Consider the following 15903-nt stretch of genomic DNA (forward strand, 5'->3'; position numbering starts at 1 on the left):
GATGCTACATGTTTAAGTATCAACATTCATATTCCATCAGGTCAGAGAATTTTTGATGGAGTGATTCTGCTTGTGACCTCACCAACAAATTAGGCTCCGAATGGGTGTGATTCTGCTTCGACCGGGAGCTTCCTTGCTTTCCTTTCAATGCTTCTTTTCGTCTTGTCTCTGTTTGGGTGTTCGACAAATTGTCCGCCAAAATGATATACACATCGTTTCGGATTAAGTACCCGATTTGTGTTGCACGGCGCTATAGAGATTTCACTGTTAACTACAGTTTCCTAGCATGTCATAATCGATGACTTCGCTCTATCTATCAAACGGAGGATGTGTGCCGGAGTAGGGAATTCACCTTCAGGGTAATTAAATAAATTAATAAAAAATTACGATGGCTGTCCATCGGATCGGAGACCACGTATACGACAATTGACTCTCCTCCTGGCCTTGGCATTTTCACGGTTAAACATTGCCAAATGTAACTGAGGTCCTGTCATCCCTTCTTCTGGGTTTAATGAAGGACTTAACAGTGGACAGTGCCTAAACCGGTACCTAAGTTACATTGATCTAAGGGTTCCAGCCACAAATTTCGTTTAATAGTTGTTGACTACCCTGTTTATTTCTTGATTCGGCTCGCTGATTCTGGGGTTACCAGGGTCAGGGCAACGAATTATATCACACTCGATTGTGAGTATCACTTCCTTCGCCTGGAAATTGGGCCGCGTTTTGGGTATTCGACCAGTTGGTATAAACCAAGTGATTGCTGCGTTAATAATGTCTCGAAATGCTAATAGCACATTTGAGGACATTTTGAGCCCACTGAAGGGCGATTGGTGTACTCTCTGAAGCTTACCCAATCGATAAACGTCCAGCACTCAGAAATTATGAAGTCGGGTGGTCGGTCGATGGTGAGAATTATGGTCCCATAGAATTGATGGCTTGCAAGCAAACGTCACTCAGGAGTTCAGGGATGCATGGGAATTTGTGTACAGTTCCTGGACTTCTTCGTTTTCTTAGTAGGGGCATCCTCAATTGCCATGTCAAGCGCAGAGCCTTCAATATGCTGTGCCAAAGCTGGTGATGAAACGTGATGGACCTTAAAGTTTCCCAGAACCAGACGATTAGGGCCAGACAGTGTGCCCCTAAGGTCGGGTCTGTAAGACACAATTACTAAGGCACAATTGCTAACCGGCGGTATATAGACGTTGTATAGCAGTACCAGGCCTGAGCATCAGGTGTAGGCGGCATGGTATTAGTAAGGTTCCGTTCGAATATAGTCGTAATTCCCAGATTTAAAAAATTTAGAACATCAAAACGTGGTTGCATAAATTTAAACATTATGGTAGGGAGCTTGGATATATTCTTTAGAGAAAATTTCATTGAAATTTTGTCTTTAGAGAAAATTTCATTGAAATTTTGTCTTTAGAGAAAATTTCATTGAAATTTTGTCTTTAGTGAAAATTTCATTGAAATTTTGTCTTTAGAGAAAATTTCATTGAAATTTTGTCTTTAGAGAAAATTTCATTGAAATTTTGTCTTTAGAGAAAATTTCATTGAAATTTTGTCTTTAGAGAAAATTTCATTGAAATTTTGTCTTTAGAGAAAATTTCATTGAAATTTTGTCTTTAGAGAAAATTTCATTGAAATTTTGTCTTTAGAGAAAATTTCATTGAAATTTTGTCTTTAAAGAAAATTTCATTGAAATTTTGTCTTTAGAGAAAATTTCATAGAAATTTTGTCTTTAGAGAAAATTTCATAGAAATTTTGTCTTTAGAGAAAATTTCATAGAAATTTTGTCTTTAGAGAAAATTTCATAGAAATTTTGTCTTTAGAGAAAATTTCATAGAAATTTTGTCTTTAGAGAAAATTTCATTGAAATTTTGTCTTTAGAGAAAATTTCATTGAAATTTTGTCTTTAGAGAAAATTTCATTGAAATTTTGTCTTTAGAGAAAATTTCATTGACATTTTGTCTTTAGAGAAAATTTCATTGAAATTTTGTCTTTAGAGAAAATTTCATTGAAATTTTGTCTTTAGAGAAAATTTCATTGAAATTTTGTCTTTAGAGAAAATTTCATTGAAATTTTGTCTTTAGAGAAAATTTCATTGAAATTTTGTCTTTAGAGAAAATTTCATTGAAATTTTGTCTTTGGAGAAAATTTCATTGAAATTTTGTCTTTGGAGAAAATTTCATTGAAATTTTGTCTTTAGAGAACCTTTTTCTTTAGAGAAAATTTCATTGAAATTTTGTCTTTAGAAATATTTAATTTATTTATAGCATGACATATTTTTTGCTCATCTCTGCTGAATGAACATAGCGCATTGCTTATCGCCATCTATGTTAACTGTTGAATGATAAGCCACAAATTCCCTTTGTCCTCCAATAGTAAATAAAATATTTTATTTCCACAGTTTCTTAAAAACTGCAAAGAATAAGATGTGTAATACTGACCTAGTGCTAATGGAGGTTACTTAAAACTTAAATTCCAATATTTTAATAAAATATCCATTTATTATTTTTCGATAGCATCGTTATCGATACTAACGTCTCTGTCGATTAACAATTACTCACTTCTCTGCTACCTGATGATATGCAACACTATGGTCATTGAGTTTATGTGTATTAAACATAGCTCATATTAACTCCATGGTTGCATTCAAACATAGACAGAGGGTTATCAACATATAGTTGATTTTGTGATAACATAGCGAAAAATGCAAACAAAAGACTCAAGACACGGGAACATGTCAATTACCTTAAATTTGATGTATACAGTGGTGGGAAAAATAATTGGGATAACAGTTACTAAGAATAATTCTAAACGAAAAGAATAAGAAAACATGTTTACTTCTGAACATGACTGAACCTGAACACTGACCCGTTGAATTTTGAAAGGTGAACTTACATTTGATATTTAATTTGTTTAACTGCTTCAAACTATCAAAATATTACTAGACATAAGTGATCGAGTTTTGCATTCGGAAAACGATTGAATAATAAGAGATTCTTAGAGCCTATTAGAACATAGATCAATTATTCAATCAAGCTGGGCTATATAGACTGATTTGTGCCATATTAGGTAGGAATGTTTGGGATCTTAACACAACTCTCTGTACTATATATCAGCTAAATAGGGTTATAAATATTGTTTGAATGAGCCTTAGATCTTAAATCGAGAGATTGGTGTATATGGCAGCTATATTCAAATATATTTCGATCTAGAATATATTCCGTAGGCACTTATATCAAAGGGCCTAATACAACTCGATGTGCCAAATTTCAGGGTAATCGAATTATAACTGCGTCTTTTACGAGCCTTAAACCGAAAGAAATCGAAAGATCTATGTGGGGTCCATGTAAATATATAGGTGGGGTCTTAGACGAATATTTCGAGGTGTTACAAACGAAGTAACGAAATTAGTGTATTAGTATAAAAACTGCCTTGCAGCCCACTTTACATTGATGGGCGATTCGCCAAACTTTAATGACATAGAGATTTTAACTCAAGAAAACAACTCAAGGCACGAGATAGCTGGGAGCACCACACAGGCTGGATTATTGAACAGAAAAAAATCATAGTTTGGTGCGGTTTATGTGCTGGTGGCATTATTGGACCGTACTTCTTCAAAGACGATGCGATGGTGAGCGCTATAGTGAGATGATTTCCAACTTTTTTTGCCCAAAATGCAAGATCTTGACTTGCATGTCATGTGGTTTCAACAAGACGATGCCACTTGCCACACAGCACGCGCAACAATGGACTTATTGAGAGGCGAGTTCGGTGACCATTTTATTTCACGTTCGGGGCCGGTCAATTGGCCGCCTAGATCGTGTCCTGTTATGATACGAAATCTATGCTGGCCTCCTTCCTACTTCCTTACAGTAGTAGCCTCGTCTTCTCACGATCCGAATCTCCCCTTAGCGATTTTAGATTGGCAGAACTCTTGTATTGCCATCTGGCAGTTCTTGCAGATAGAACAAAGCTAGAAGACAGAGTGGGTCTGGAGGTCTACTGTATCGGACTGCCACCTAATGGTGGATATCCGGGAAATCACGGAACTTGAGGTAGTATAACATAAGGACATCAGGTAGGTGTAACATAAGGACATCAAGTGTGAAAATTATTATGGACAGTAAGCTGGCCATCAGGGCTATAACAACGGTCGGACAGGTAACTGAGGGTATTGGAGGGTAAGGGGATTAAAGCATTTTCTAAGGATAGAACATTCCGCGTTTTTTGGGTTAACCCATAGCCGATGGAGGGGAACGAAAGGGCAAATGATTTCGTCATAGTGGCCATAGGACTGCCATCAATTCAATTGGTGGCAGTCCAAGTTAAAGGCATGGGCGACGAACGCTCATGCACTGTAAATGGGTCTGCAAAACGTTGAAAATACTATAGGGGTATCCGGATCCTGAGAAGACGAGGCTATTATTGAGAGGAAATAAAAAGGAAGTCAATATGACTTTCGGCCTCTTTACGGGTCACATAGGACTATGGGCGCACATATGCAAAATAGGTGCGGTAGATGGCGAGATGTTGGAAAATTTTAGTTAAATTGAATAATAATTACGCCTTCAATCCGATTTGATTGAAATTTGCGCGTAGTGTTCTGTTATGACTCCCAACATCCATGGATAATATGGTTCCAATCGGCCTATAACCAAATTAAGCTCTCATATAAGCCGATCTCCCGTTTAGTTTATGGACCTCAGAAACAAACTTCTCACATATCACAGAGTGCAGTCCGATTCAAGTTTAAGCTCAATGATAAGTGGCCTCCTTATTATAGCCGAGTCCAAATGGCTGCGGTCACACTCCCACTCTGCACATAAAAAGATAACCTTTTGATGTTGCTGTTTGTAAAAGAATTTTGAGCACAGACAGCGCACATGTAGACAAATAGATATGTGTACTCCAGTGGATGTTTACATTCCATGCTGTTTTTTATACCCACCACCGAAGGATGGGGGTATATTCATTTTGTCATTCCGTTTGCAACACATCGAAATATCCATATACAGTATATATAATTTTGATTATTGTAAAAATCTAAGATCTAGCCATGCCGTCTGTCTGTCTTAGGTCAGGTTAAAAAGAGGGTGCGGATGTTAATCCACCCCATGCCACTTTGGACATACACCTAAGCCAGTAAGCGGCCTATTGTGCGTTCTAAATACTAAAAAAAATTTAGCTTGAAAAAGAAAATCTAAGTTAGGAATTCCGTGCTACTTACAAAATCCTTAATTGTTTTCCATGCCACACCCCTAAGTTGTTTCATGTCTGCTATTGTGTCCCCACCTAAGTACCGGTGTCTGTCAGCCGCTAAAGCTGGGCAATGACATAGGAATTGCTCCAACGTCTCATCATCTTCCCCATATGCCATCACTTGCCGCACCTATTTTGCATAAGTGAGCTCGTAGTCCTATGTGTCCTGTAATGACACCAAAAGCTATACTGACCTCCTTCTTACTTCATTTCAGTAATAGCCTCGTCCTCTCACGATCCAGATCACCCTATAGGATTTTCGCCGTCCTAACGACTGTTTCGCTGTTCCACAGTGTTACATGCACGTATGTTGCCCACGCCCTTAAATCGGACTGCGTCGACCCGAAAGGCTTCGGGTTAACCAAGTCTATCGACGGCAGTTCTCTGGCCTTCACATCCAAATCGTCTGCCCTTTCATTCCCCCTTACTTCGTTATGGCCCGGCACCTAAACGATGCGGATTGTGTTATTTTCAGAGAATGCGTTAATCTTCTTCTTACACTCCAAGACTGTTCGTGACCGTCCTGGTTGCTATTGCCCTTATGGTCATTTTACTGTCCGTCAAGATGTTCGCACTCAACGTCCCCGCGTTATTACCACACCACCTCACGCATTCCGTGATCGCCCGGATCTCCGCCTGCTGGACCGTATTATCGTCAGGCAGTCTAAAACAGATCTCGGTCCCTGGGTTCTCAATGTAGACCCACTCTTTCCCCTAGCTTTGATCCATCCATGTAACATGTAACAGTCCAAGACTGTGCCGCTGGCAGCAGTGACTCAACTTTAAGTCTCGTCTTAGGTATCCGATAGGAAACCTCTTTCCTTTCTTCCAGGTTTCCTATCGTCGCCTCGATTATAACGCGATGGTATGAACTGCTCTCATCCTCCATCCATTATCCCATCGCCTTAAGTCTCATAGCCGCAGTGGCTGCTTCACATTTAATCTGTATGTCAATGGGTCGGATATCTAGAATAGTCTCTAGTACCGTAGTGGGCGTAGTCCTCATCGCATGTTCTCTGAACCCGTTGATTGGTCCTTATTTTGCACTTTTTCCCCATAACAGTCCACCAAACTACTGAGGCGTAAGTAAGTATTGAACTAATCCCGCTCCTGTAGAGCCAGTGGACTATCCTCGGATTCAGGGCCCATTTCGAGCCTACGGCCCTTCTATATAGTCCCCAACATCTGTGAGCCTTCTCAGTACGCTCCTAAATGTAACACTACCAATTAAGTTTCCTATCCAAGATCACTCCTCAGTATTTGACCTGCTCGGATATCGAAATCGTTTTGTTGAGGAAAAGTGGTGCGATAAATTAGCCTACCTTCGTCTTCCTCGTGAACAGGCATGTTTCAATCTTCTTTGGGTTAACATTGAGACCCCTGGGTCTAGCTCAGTCATATGCTAAGACCCTTTCGGCCCTTCTGAGCCAGCTGATTCGGATAATTATCTTTAAAAAGTATTACAACATCGTCTACATAGACGGGTTCAAATCCCTCCTCAGTCAGTATTCGTTTATGGTGGCTACTTTCATGGTGTGTGTTCGTCTGATATACGTCCTTATTCCTGATGTAAGGATGATTGTCAGAGTTACTAGACATTCCCATGGCAGCTGGTTGTATGCACCGGATTGAACCGATGGAACCCTTCATCGGCAAGGGCTGCCGCCTCAGTGTACGTGTTTGTCCGTTTCCGTCTTGGGAGAGGCACATCCCGGAGTGCCTTCTCCCCACGCTTCTGGTCCGTGCCGGGATTGAAAAGAACCCTGAACTCTGGTTCTGTTCGGTTTACCAGAACCGCCTCCATCATCGGTCGGTGTCGGTGAGGTGTAACCGGTGCATGGAGTGGGTACATTTCCGATCTTGCTCTGACCTCACTTCACTACCGGAGTATAGTCATACTGGATATGTTGCAAGGGGCTGTGCGAACATAGCCAGCAGTGGGTCACAAGCGTCGACGTCGTCGCATTCTGCGTCCTCGTCGTCGGACTATGTGATCCCACCGACCTCTCCCGTTCGGCAATATACGCAACAGCAGCATCCCTGCCCCAATATTGCCAGGCCAGTGCCGGGAAGTGTATAATTTTTGCAACTAAACTGCAACGGTCTACGTGGCAAGATCGATGAGATTGTGGACTTTATGAGTAGAAAGAACATATTGGTCGCAGCGATCCAGGAGACAAAGCTGACCAACACCTGCAGCTTGCACAGTTGTCACAGATACAATGTGCTACGTAAAGATCTCTCAAGGAGTGGAGGTTGGGGATTGGCCTTCGTGATACACCGTTCCGTGCAATATAAACCCATCTCGTCTGCGCCTGGCGCTAGTGACCTCTACATGGAGTGCATGGGGATAGCAGTCAGGTCCGGTACTGCCGAGATAGAGCTATACAACGTGTAAATACCGCCGGTTGGTAGCTGTGTCCCAATCAATGGCCAAGCTTACAACCCCGACATAAGTGAGTTACTGCCTTCTGGCCATAATCGTCTGTTTCTAGAGGACTTTAATTCGCATCACATTTCATGGCATTCTCCCCTAGGTAACGACCATCGTATCATGGCTTTGGCAGAGCAGATTGAAGGCTCCACGTTTTGCACGATGAATGAGGATATCTGACTTCATAACCTCTGAGCGCCGGACGTTTATCAATCAGTCGCTTCAGAGAACTGCCACCCCTCTCGGATGTGCTAGTAGCCGAGAGGAAATTCCGAGACATCATTAACACAGCAGCCCCTCGCTTTATACCAGCCGGTTGAATACCCCAAGTGCGGCCCAGTTTCCCGGCGGAGAAGTGGTATTCGCAGACGAGCGTGATGGGATTCGTGGTACGGACCCCATTTACCCCAGAATCAGCGAGCTGAATCTGGAAATAAACAGGGTAGTCAGCAAACATATTCGGAATTTGTGGCTGGAACACTGGAGTAATGTAACTTAGGCACCGGTTAAGACAAGCTGTGGTCTACTGTTAAGTCACTCTCGAACACCGGTAGACGGATCTATTCGGATCAGTCACGTCGCCAGAAGTGATCCGAATAGATGCGCCAAGTTGTTCAACCGTCAATGCCGAGAACGACAGGGCAAGGAGGAGAGCCGATAGATGACAGCCATCACAATTTACCGTGGGCGAAGTTACGAATGTCATCCGTAGCGCCGAATCATTCAAGGCATTGGGCCCGACGGAATCTCTACACTGATGCTGAAGAATCAGGATCAACTTGGAGTCGAGTACCTTACTACTGTCCTCAATCTGTCTTTGAACACTTTTTATAGTTTCCTATGTTCAGAGTGATCCCGCTACTGAAGCCTGGAAAGGACCCGAGTTTGGGGGAGCCGTACAGACCGATCTCCCTTCTCTCACCAATATCAAAAACGCTTGAGACATTACTCCTCCCGAGCCTCGTAGGAGAATTTCTATTCGCCGAGCATCAATATTGATTTCGAAGACTGCATAGCACAACAACTGCATAGCACAACAACTGCTTTGCACGCCATCACCACACATATTTGCCGTGGTTTCAATCAGCCCAGGTCTTGTGATAGGACAGTCCACGTGGCACTGGACCTGTCGAAGGCATTTGACACGGTCAGCCATGCCAAACTATTTGAACAAAATTGCCAACACGTCCCTTCAGCCACGCCTTAAACGCTGGGTCGCGAATTGTCTGTGTGGTCGCCAGTCATTTGTGGAATTTAGGGATAAGAAGTCGAAGCACCGTAGAGTGAAACAGGGAGTTCCCCATGGCGGGGTGATATCTTTGGCACTATTTAAGCTCCACCTTTCCTCCATTCCACTCCCTCCAGGCGGCATAGCGATCGTATCATATGCGGACGATTGTACGATCATGGCATCAGGCCACCCACCCATTGTTGACATCTGCGATGGGTTGAACGTCTATCTCAACGAACTTGCCTCATATTTCGCTGCAAGAAATCTGAAGATATCACTACAAATACGCGTGAGGTGAATACCGAGCTGACTGTGATGGTCGATAGAGAAATGATTCCAACCATCAAGTGTCCCAAAATACTTGGTGTCACATTTGACAGCTCTTACACATTCTCACCACATGCCACAGCAATTTGCGATAAAGTCAAAAGGAGAAACAAGGTCCTCATGTCACTTGCCGGCAGCACTTGGGCACAGACAATGAAACCTTGTACACCTTGTACCACGTACAAAGCAATTGGCCGGTCTGTGGTAAGTTATGCAGCGCCAGTGTGGTCTCGTCAGCTTTGTGACACCCAGTGGAATAATATTCATATCTGTCAGAATGCCGTCCTCCGAACTGCGACGATCTATCTCCTCAGTTCTCATGTGGAACACCTCCATCAGGAGACAAAGATTCTACCTACTGTCTAAGATATACCTTTTGGGCTGTTATGGCAGAGACCATTCAAATTATCATCTTGTGGATAGATATCCACCGCCCAGAAGCCTTAAGGTAGATCTACATGATCTATAGCGTAAGGTTCTGCGCTACAAGAGAGAACCTCTTGATTAAGCGGCATATCAAGCAGGTCTAGACAGCATTCATGCAGACACGGTAGCACAAGCGGTAAATGGCTACCGGGTAAATGTAGTCTTTGGAGAACGACCGCCTCCAATTGCACCTGATGAAATCGACCTCCCCGGCAAACCAGAGTAGTTCTGGCTCAATTACGCTCCGGCAGATGCAGCCGCCTCAACTCCTGCAGAGCAAGGATTGATGCCTATTTAATTGCTCAGCCAGACCCAAATTTGGGCAACATCGGACAATAAATACGCGTTTTATAGGTCCAAAACATTAAATCGAGAGATCGGTCTATATGGCAGCTATATCCAAATCTGGACCGATCTTAGTGGAATTGAAGAAGGACATCGAAGGGCCTAAAACAACTCACAGTCCAAATGACGGCGACATTGGAAGTTAAATGCGCTTTTTATGGTCCCAAATCCTTAGACCGGGAGACCGGTCTGCGCCATAATGCAGAAGTATGTCAAGGGGCTTAACTTAACTCACTGTCCCAAATTTCGGCGACATCGGACAATAAATGCGCCTTTTATGAACCTAAGACCCCAAATCGGAGGATCAATATATATGGCAGCTATATCCCAATCTGGACCGATCTGAGCCAAATTGACGAATGATGTCGAAGGGCCTAATACAACTCACTGTTCCAAATTTCAACCAAATCGGATAATAATTGTGGCTTTTATGGGCCTAAGACCCTAAATCGGAGGATCGGTCAATATGGGGAATATATCCAAACCTGGACCGATCTAGCCCAAAATCTCCAAGGATGTCGAAGGGCCTAACACAACCCACTGTCCCAAATTTCAGCAAAATCGGATAATAAACGTGGCTTTTATGGACCTAAGACCCTAAATCGGAGTATCGTTCTATATGGCAGCTATATGCAAATCTGGACCGATCTGGGCCAAATTGACGAAGGACGTCGAAGGGCCTAACACAACTCACTGTCCCAAATTTCAACACAATCGGATAATAAATGTGGCTTTTATTGGCCTAAGACCCTTAATTGGCGGATCGGTGTATATGGGGGCTATATCAAGATATAGTCCGATATAGCCCATCTTCGAACTTAACCTGCTTATGGACAAAAAAAGAATCTGTGCAAAGTTTCAGCTCAATATCTCTATTTTTGAAGACTGTATCGTGATTTCAACAGACAGACCGACGGACATGTCTAGATCGTCTTAGATTTTTACGCTGATCAAGAATATATTGTATATACTTTTTAGGGTCGGAAATGGATATTTCGATGTGTTGCAAACGGAATGACAAAATGAATATACCCCCATCCTTCGGTGGTGGGTATAAAAAAGATATGCAAAATATGCAAATATTTCATAGCGTTTTCTTAACGTTCATACGATGAAACGAATTTCTGTGTTTTCAAATTTTTTTTCGATGCATAAAAAATATATAAAATCTAAAACTCAATAAACATTTGCATGAACATCATAACAGGGTACTTACTTTGTCGGTATGGTACTATTAGGAATTATTCTTATTCCAACCATGGCCATTCTTATTATTCTCAAATGTTTTTTTTTCAGTATGGTATCAGAGAAAGAATTTACTTTGGGTTCATTGGTATTATTTGCCATTGTTATGATTGTTATTGTAGCAGATTAATATCTTCCTTGTTATCAGATCTTTCGTTTTTAGGATTATAGACATGAGAGTAATAAGACACAATCCAAGTAATTTCTCTATGTAAGATATTTATTGCAAGATATTAGCTCCTGTGGTGTTTGCTCGAACATCTGTTTCAGTTTTTCTTAAGTATTAAAAGAAACCGCTTTAGAGAAAAGAATCAAAAAACAAGCAAGTGAAGGAAAAGTGTCAGATAAAAGTGTGTCCTAATTGATGTTCTTCGTTGGCCTTTTGTCTGCTTATTTGTTGTTTTTTTTTTCTTTAAGGGTGCGTTTTTTTGTTCTAGTATGGTATTCTGTTGTAGTAGAGATGAACAAAGAAAAGTAGATGCCAATATCGTTTCTTTAGTTTTATATAGAAGAGAGTTTATGTTAGATCCGATTATATTACATTAAAGTGGAAGTCTTCAATCCGACTCATTTAGATATTTGGGTCCATCACCTGTGATACAACAGTAACAAGAGAAGAAATATGCCTCCTGATTCCTGCCATTCAACCAGCTGAGTCGCTTTAAAAGCTTAATAACATGTAACCTTAAGTCTAGGATGCACAATACCAATCTCAAGGGTAACCTCGAACACCTTGAGCATAATACCACATAATGACCAATTTACACGGCTTGTTGGGTCCTGTTTTCTAGATTTCCCGTTTTACTCAATCCGCCAGGCTTAGGGATGAGAGAAGTCTTTAGCATCATCGAGAAGTCTTTAGCAACAACTTCTGAGGCGTCTCCTGTGTCCTAAACTCCACCGCTTTTATACACATTTAGTTCAATTCGTATAAGACATCTCTTTAGACTTTTTGAGGTCTTTGAGGTAGCTGGATTTTCGAAAGAATACTACATGTCTCCGCTTTCCATCAGCTTCATCCAATCTTTCAGACTGGACTTGAAAAATCAGGCTTGCAGTCCCTTAGTCGCCCTAGTTTTGAATTGGGATCTGATGGATTTCTTTGTCTGGATTCATTTATCATTGGCCAAGGAGTAACTTCCTTCCTGACTTAATTCAGTAATATTCCCGGACAAATCTCATTAAACTTTTTAAGGATTCAACTGTACCTCTAAGCATCGGCCCTGTGATCAGCTTGCATTGTCACAATCTGGAGGAGTTTCTGTCAACCCAGTTAGGACGTGTTAGTATACAGCCTCCTTCTTCTATTATGCTGTCCTCTAAGCTGTCCTTAGCAACGTTAGCAAAAGTTCTTGTACCCACAATTTTATTGTTCGCCTTAGTTCTTCTGGAGATGTTCATCAAACGCAGTCTTTTGGATAACAGCTATTCCGTTGTCGAATTAGGCCATGGGGTTACCCTGTCCAGCAGCGATTCCTTGGAGAAAGTTTTAAGATCGGTTACACCAAGCCTCTAAATAATCTTAATCGAGTTACCTTTTTTTCTTCAACCTCTTTGATGGACCTTTGTTTTAACCAGAGAAGGCCGGTAGCCTAGGCAAATGTTAGGCATATGAAGATGAGATCGAATCCGTTTTGTCATCAATACCCGAACCAGGTGTTGAGGTCAGAAGCCTCAGACACGCCACTAGTCGAGGTTTCAGAAGCATACAGCATACCGCCGCAGCAGCTAACTGGTCTATGGTCTAAGCTCGTTTTACTGTTAACAGACAAGGACCACCAAACCAGTTAGAGGATAATGCTATTGTTCCTATCCAGAGTGGCTGTAAATTTGGTGGCCACTGTGGCGCAGAAGTTAGCATGTCTGACTATGCGCTGAACGCCTTGTCCAATTTCAAGCGAGAAAATCAGAAAAAAATTTTCGGCTCTGGCTAGCCCCTTGTTAATACTGACGACATTTGTAAGATATTTTGTTACCAATCCCTAGTTCCTTAATGAAGTGTCCCAAGTTCCTCAAGAAATGTTCGTGCACAAATGTGAAATTTGCAATGAATGTATCTAATACAAGGTGTAGAAATGTTCTTGCGGAGTGAATTAGAAAACACGTCCGTTCCACTCAAGTCTCCAACAAGATGCCAATTCCCTTAAAATAAAATGGATTTTTTTCATAGAATTCAGAAATCAAATTTTCTAAGAAATTCCAATTTTTGGAAACTTTTTAAAATATCTGTTTAAAGTTAGGAAGAGTGTGTGGTGGTATGCGGCACTATGGAAATGCACCTTTAATGTAAGCAGTTCGCTGGTTACCGCTCTCTTTATCATTGTATCCACTATACGCTCCATGGTTTTGAGCAGAAAGGACGTAAGGCCTACAGGTCTAATGGCCTTTGATATCAAAAGCCCTACATACCCAAAGTTTATTTAGCACGGTGTAAAGCACGCTTTTGTTTCGAAACAAGGGCTCCATAAGTCCTCTAACTCTCCTTAGCGCAGCAAGAGCGTAGAATGCCTTACTTTTCACTACTCCGATACAAACTAAACATCAATGCTAAGGACAACAAACACATCATTATGTTCAAGTGCACAACAAAAAAGAGTTTGGCAATGTTAATGTTTTTGTTATTCTTAGCATTGATGTTTACTTTGTGTCGGAATAGTGAAAAGTAAGGTATTCTTCTCTCTTGCTGCGCTAAGAAGAGTTAGAGCATTTATTGAGCCCTGCTTCAAAACAAAAGCGTGCTCTACACTCAATAGTCTTTGGGTGTGTAGGGCATCTTAATTAGTTTGACAAAGGTGCTGATGAAGTTAGCGCAGAGGCTAGCATGTCAACCTATGACGCTGAACGCCTGGGTTCGAATCCTGGCGAGACCATCAGAAAAAATTTTCAGCGGTGGTTTTCCCCTCCTAATGCTGGCAACATTTGTAAGGTACTATGCCATGTAAAACTTCTCTCCAAAGAGGTGTCTCACTGCGGTGCGCCGTTCGGACTCGGCTATAAAAAAGAGGTCCCTTATCATTGAGCTTAAACTTGAATCGGACTGCACTCATTGATAGGTGAGAAGTTTCCCCCTGTTCCTTAGTGGAATGTTAATGAGAAAAATTTGAAAATTTTTTTGATGAAGTTACATGACGTGCCAGAAATCGCGATCCACTAACCATTCAAAGTGTTTTTAATAATAAAACACACTTGCTCAACTTTCATAAATTCTTTGCTATGCTATTATTTGAATAGAAAGCATTGAATATGATCTCGATTCATTGAATATGGAAGAAGTTCGAAAAATCAAGAAAAGTTAATTTCAGCAAAACTTTGTATCAAATTATAATTTAAAGAATTTTTTACTTAATTTACTTTCATTCAAAATGCCGCATCTTTCTTTAGCTTAACAAGCATATCCCTAATTTAAAATCAAACAAATTTGTTTTATAACAAAAACGCTGCCTTAATTTAAAAATCCTTGCAGCCACATGTATGCACCAGGAGTTTTTGGTGTTTGTGTATGGGTATCTGTGTGTGCGTTTGGTTGTATACTTTTTTAATTTATAGGCAGACATTGATTGTATCGGGACATTTTAATAGCTTTACGTTGAGCTATCACAACTGTCGCTATTGAAGTCCTTTCTCAATTGTTGCACAGACTGCCGACCGAGTGTCTAGTCGTAAATTTCTCACAAAAGAAAAACTCCAATCAATGAGGGGATAAATGGAAGCCTTAGTCCAAAACCAATCCAATCGATTCGATCCCATTCAATCCAGTTTAATAAGGAGAAATCCAGCGCATAGGATTACGCTGCAGCCAGTGGCAAATACAGAAGCGAATGTTGGTAGTCGACGTCTGTTTGCCCTTCTGGTCTCACTTTCATTGTACGTTACTGTCCGTCCGTCCGTCCGTCCGTCCGTCCGTCTGCCTAATACAATTTATGTGAGACGCAATTCAATTTGTGACAGGGCTTAAAAGACAATAATGCTAAAAAATTAAGTAGGAAAAATTGGATTTACTGCCACACGCAGCTCGTTGGCAGCGCGTCTTGGTTTCTTTTTTCTTCTTATGCCACCAAGTACTCCACCAAGTATTAACTGTAGACGACAAATCGCTTACTCCTTGATGGAGGAGCTCTCCCCTTCTGCGTTAACTATTGCCGCTTGCCGTTTCGTTTCGCTGGAGGAGAGGCTTTTGCCATTGCTTTTATTTTATGTTATGTCCTTGCAAACTCTTGTTGATTATGTTTTCTATTGTTTGGCTTTTTCCTTTTTTTCTGTTGCAGGGATTCGCATAAAAGAGGCTTTTATACCCCCTTTGGGGGATGTTTGTTATGCTCGTTTGTAAATATGCGTATTTATGCATGTGAGTGAGTGTTTTTTTTTTTTTAGCAGAGGGGGACAGTAGGCCAAAGGGTGGCAACCAAATCAGAAAAAATGATTCAAATCATAAATTTCCTTCCTAAGGGTCATTTATTCCAATTTATAACACAATAATTTCAAATGCATGCCTCTTATTTGCCTCCTAAGAAAATGGTAGCCGTCCAATGCTGACAATTCCGCTCAATCAATTTAAGGACCATGGAATTCAGACTGATACCACCAGGTGAAAGCACCGACGCTGAACGCCTAGGTTCGAATTCTGGCAAGA

Source organism: Stomoxys calcitrans, chromosome 5 (assembly GCF_963082655.1).
Source record: "Stomoxys calcitrans chromosome 5, idStoCalc2.1, whole genome shotgun sequence".
Classification (NCBI taxonomy): domain Eukaryota; kingdom Metazoa; phylum Arthropoda; class Insecta; order Diptera; family Muscidae; genus Stomoxys; species Stomoxys calcitrans.